The sequence below is a fragment of the Rhagoletis zephyria genome, unplaced genomic scaffold, assembly GCF_001687245.7.
Source record: "Rhagoletis zephyria isolate East Lansing unplaced genomic scaffold, Rhagoletis_zephyria_1.1 Rzeph_scaffold_00147, whole genome shotgun sequence".
Taxonomy (NCBI): Eukaryota; Metazoa; Arthropoda; class Insecta; order Diptera; family Tephritidae; genus Rhagoletis; species Rhagoletis zephyria.
In genome coordinates, this window is record NW_016157231.1 from 445,687 (window position 1) to 451,694 (window position 6,008).

The window sequence follows — 6,008 nt, forward strand, 5'->3', positions numbered from 1 at the left end:
CTTTTCTCTGTGAAGACAAAATACATGCATATGTACATACATACATACATACATACATACATACATAAATACATAAATACATACATACATATATAACTATGCATGTTATGTATGTACATATCTAACTATAACAAATAATTCATTCCATTATCTATGCTTATGTATGTAATAAATTTTATTTGTTGCTTTAAATGCTGCCCTAATATAATATTCACATGTTTATAGGCATATGCACATATGTACATCATTAACATAGTTTCGTACATAATCTATTGACATACATTCCTATATTTCTATGCACAAAAATGCATGTGTTTTATAGTACACTCGGAGCGCTCGCTCGTCGCTCACTCGTCTTACCTAGCAGAGCGAGTAGCAGTGTTGCCATTTTAGCCGTTTTCCGGGTAGATTTAGCCGGTTGCAATAGCAAACAGCAGGAGAAATTTCGGTTTAGCCGGAAGCCGATTTGTTAGCCGTTTTGTAAAAAAAATTAGCCGTTTTTAGCCGATTTTGCTATTTCTTCGTTTTCTTAAAATTCAAATATATATGTTTCCATTTTTGACTAAGCGACCCAAAATCTGTTAGAAATGGCTACTAGTGTTATCGTGGAGGCAGGGTTATATAAAATTGGGCCGATTTCGATTATTTTTATTTTAAACAAATATTTTTTTTTCTAAAGAAGGCCGTAACGGGGATTTTCTTCATAAAATGTTTGTTATGAATGACTTAAATTTAAGTGTGAAGTTTTATTCGCAAACTTAGAAAATAACAAATTGTTTCACTGTTTGCTCAACAGGCGTTTGTGTTTGGATATACTGCCAAGAATAAATGTTACAGGTATTGTCTTCCCAGATAGCGTATATTCAATTCTGCCTTAATTACAAAACATCATTGTTGCCCATGCTTAAAGTTTTAAGGCAAGGGAAAAATTGATATTTTTAAGCACTATGTACACATATGGGCTTATTTAAACTAACTTTTTTTCCTGAGAACTTATTTAAATTCCAAAAACCGAAGGCCAACTTGAATTAAAAGAACCAGCACTGAAATGCATCAAAATGAAAGTAAAAGAGTACAAATTTCTATGTAAAGCAAAACTCTCTAGGAAGACAATACGTTTGTTCGTCGAAAATCCAGCGAAAATTATCACTCAAAATATCAGTTAGTAAGAAAAAATGCTCCCAAATTCTCTCTCAAGTAGAGAAACTTGCAAATTTCTGCACGAACGCAAATTTGCAGGAACTTGCAAGTTTCTCTGCCAGCTAGTGTCCACGGTTGCATTTAAAACATAAGAAATTTGTATAGAATTTTAAAGTTCTTTCAGAGGGACAAAAAACAGGATCTACATGTATATTTCTTGCTAGTACGACTTTCTTCAACATACGTTTCAAATTCTTTGCCGTACTAACTGTTTCCTATATCGACTCTGGTTGAAATTGGATTACGAGTAAGTTTCAAATCATTGGAATTAACTAAACTAATTCAGTAAACAAGTATTAACCTAAATTTTTTATTATAAATCGCTCAAGTTTGTAAATTTTTAAATTTGACGAACCTGTTTATTCAAATTATTGTCGACAAAAAATGCAACCATGTGCCACATTCATATGTTTTTTCTAATTGCAAATTCTTGCCGCCAAAATTTTTTCCAGCTTGAATTTGCAACTTCTCCCCAAGAACTAGTCTTTTTTACTTATGATTTATTTAAATAAAACATGTGAAATTTAGTTGAAACAGTTTAGCCGTTTTTAGCCGGTTTTTTTTGCCAATCTAGCCGGTTGGCCCAGAAAGTTCTGGCAACACTGCCTGCCAGGCATTGAGTAGGACTTTGCTCGCTCGCTCGCTCGAACTCCGAGTTTTTGCCTACCCTGAATATAAGGAAGCCATAAACATAGCCAGCTCTTTACTTTCTATGATCTTTGGTTATGTTTTATTCTGTCAAACTGGTACTCTCCCTAATCATATTGCAGTCTATCACTCTTGGCTGAATTTTTTTTATAATTTTTTTTATAATTATTTGTTAAGTTTTGTTTTTTTTCATGAAACGAATCTAACTTGAGTTTAGTGAAATACTAATTGCCTCAAAAAATTCATGGTTATGAAAAATATTATTATTTTAATATTATTTGGCTATTGCCCTTTTTATTATTTAATATTTATTATTTTTTATGTAAGTGTAGCTTGTTATTTAACAAAGGCCATGCAAGTCAAAATTTCAAAAATTAGCTAAGTTCGACAAAGTTTCACCAAAATTTTGATCTTTTTNATTAATATTTTTTTTATAATTATTTGTTAAGTTTTGTTTTTTTTTCATGAAACGAATCTAACTTGAGTTTAGTGAAATACTAATTGCCTCAAAAAATTCATGGTTATGAAAAATATTATTATTTTAATATTATTTGGCTATTGCCCTTTTTATTATTTAATATTTATTATTTTTTATGTAAGTGTAGCTTGTTATTTAACAAAGGCCATGCAAGTCAAAATTTCAAAAATTAGCTAAGTTCGACAAAGTTTCACCAAAATTTTGATCTTTTTAACCCTTAATTAGGCGCATAAAGAAAATCACACAATTAGTCGCATGGGGTCCCCAGTGACCCCAATAAAAGTGTCGAATAAAAAGTTTTCAAACTAAAAAAAACCAAGTGTGTACCTATTAATAAAAATATTAAAGTACACTATTATCGTTAACTTGAAAAAATAAAAAACACAATTTCGACTTCAAACTTAAAAAAAAAAAATTAAAACTTACTTCCCCAAAAAATGTTACGTTAATAGGCGCATGGGGTCAGCACTCAAGCGATGTTCTAGGTTAGGTTAAGTATATTGTCATAAATATTAAAGCTCTTTATTATAGTTAGCTTTGAGGAAGAAAAGCATAACTTTGACTTCAAACTTAGATACAAAAAATAAAAACTTACCTCCGTCAAAAAATGTTACATAAGTGGTCGCATGGGGTCAGGGCTTAAAAGAGTAGCGACAAATGTGTACACGCCGATGTTCAGGTCGTGGCTCATTTACGTACCCCGCGGGGAGTTAGCAAGATAGATAGAGCGCGAGCACGCTCCAAGCACTCCAACACATTTTTTTTTTTTCAACTTGACCTTGACCCCATACGCCTAATTAAGGGTTAATTAGATTTCTTAGAAATATTCCGGGTACGCAGTTTTGTAGCCCATTCAATTCAAAGTGCAAATTTTAAGTAGCTTGGAGTTACATTAATTTTTGGTATTTTTTTTTTTTTTGTGGAAGGTATTGCTCATTTTCTCCATACAAAAAAATTTTCGAACGTACTTTGTATGGAAGAAAACGCGCGAACGAAAAAATTGGCAAAAATCAACGGTTAGTCCAAACTACTTTAAACTTGCACTTTGAATTGGATGAGCATACTCAAAACAATTCTAAAAAATCTGTTTAAAATGTTTAAAATTTTTAACAGCATTTGCTAAAATTCAAAGTTTTGAAATTTTGATTTACATAGTTTTTTTAGATAGTAAGCTATATCTTCTAAAAAAAAATATTAAAAAACTTTTAAACAAAGAAAAGTAGCCAAAACTTGCCGAAATGTCTCCTCGCTATTGACATTCTCGCCACCGTATATACTTTGTGTATAAGTTTTTGCGATCATTTTTCAAGTTTTTTTCTTTGTTTTATTTTAAACAACATTATATGTTCGGATTCGATTCTTTACAAAAGTCCCGATTTTTGTCCACAGAAATCTGGTCACCGTAATTATAGTACGTATATATGTACATATGTAAGTAAATCGACTACTTAATGTAGGCATATACATACCCTGTCGGCAATTTCGTAGTCGACTACTAAAATAGCCAACTTATTACGACTAACTTTTAATTGGTTTCAAAGTCTTGTAAAGTGGCTCAATCGAGGAGATATGTATGTGTATATCGCACGTTTAATAACACTATGCGACAGTCAAAATCGGGATGGGATGAAACCAACGGGAAATGTTATATCGGTCTAAAACAAGTTATAGGGGAAACTGTCACCTTTGGTGGTCTTTTTTTGACATAACTCGAGAACCACTAGTCCGATTTTGCTCAAACAAATTTAAAAAAATTAAAAATTACAATTCCTTTAATCTGTTCATATAACGTTTTTCTATATAATCAACAGTTTTGCCGGTAAAAATAAATGTATGAGGAAAAAAAAATTATTTTTGCCTAAAAATTAAAATTTTTTTTTTTTAATTCATAAAAAATCCAAAACGGAAAAAAGTGTCACGTAAAATCACATAAATAAATAATTTAATATATAATAAATAATATATAATAATATAAAGAAATATTATCCAAATTCATTGAAACATAAAATCAATATTCTTGTCAAAATGAGATACCTTCACTTAATTGTGAATAAAAGCGAAACGCGTCCATCGATTTTCATGATCTATGTCTCATTTTGCTTAAAGGTTATGTGACTTTGCGTGAAAGTAATACGACTTGCCCTTTTTTCCGTTTTGGATTTTTTATGAATTAAAATAAAAAAAATTTTAATATTTTAGGCAAAAAAAATTTTTTTTTCTCATACATTTATTTTTACCGGCAAAACTGTTGATTATATAGAAAAACGTTATATGAACAGATTAAAGGAATTGTAATTTTTAATTTTTTTATAATTTGTTTGAGCAAAATCGGACTAGTGGTTCTCGAGTTATGTAAAAAAAAGACCACCAAAGGTGACATTTCCCCTATATGATAGTTATTAACTTCAAATCGATATATCTCGATTCCTAGACGTGACCCAGCGAAACGCCGGGACACGTATAACTTCTTTTTTACCGATATAACTTTCCCCGGTAGTTTGAACCCTTCCCGATCACTGACCCATACCATTTGTCTCACAGTGTAATATAACCACGTATTTCAAAATTTAAATTTTGTGGGAAAACGCAATCAAAGTTTTAACAATTATACAAAAAGACAGATGGAATGACACATATCTTCGCCATGTTTGGGAATATCGGTTATCTGTTAGACTGAGTATATTCTACTTACCAAGCTTATTAATTGCGTAATGAAATCTCAAAAAACGTAAATTTTGAGTTACATCTCTATATTATTAAACGTGCGATATGTATGTAAAATTGTTTCACAATTTTCACTTTCGATAAAAGAACTTGTGTTCAAAAACAAAAAATGTAAAACAATTATGAACATTTATTGTCATTGTGTTTTGTATTGAAGGCGAGAAAACATGGATTTAGGTTATTTTATTTACAATAATTTTGTAAGCGAGCGACAAAAGAACGCTCAACTCGGGTAAAATTTCCTTTTAGCTACTTAAGCAACCCTGCTGGTAGCTGGCAAGAAACATGTGATTAGTTCATCGGGATTTAGACACAAAAAACAATAGAAATTATTACTTATGCGAGGTATTTGCAAAATATATATATTTATTTACAATATAAATCATGTATATACGAAAACAAAAATTTCCCCCTCCACTTTCCCATTAACAATTCACAATAGAGCAGTTTTTTCTTTTAACAACACTACTCATCAGGTTGCGTATGTTTTATCCGCCCTGGCTGAACTCGGATAAATAGCCGAGTTTGTATTGTTGCTTTGCGTGTATTTCGTCATTTAAGCGAGTGTTCTTTTGTAGCTCGGTTGCAAAAGAATGGACCTAATATAGCCGGAAATATACATATATATGTATAAACACATATTAGGGTGGCCCTTATTTTTAAAAGTAAAAAATATTTAGCTCCCAATCTCTAATTTTATTTGAATAGCTAAAAAAATCATATATGCAAAATTTTGGAATGATCGGACAAGCTTTAGGCGACCCTCATCAACCTTGAAGTTTTCACATATATTACGTATGTATGTAGGTACGTATCAGCATCATTTAATGCCGTATAACTTTTTATCACTGCCTTATACACTTAGGGCCTTCTTCATAAAAAATAAAATAGGTTTATAGAATTCTATAAAGTGTCATTTTCATACAAATTTTCGATTTATAATGCAATTAAAGTCTTC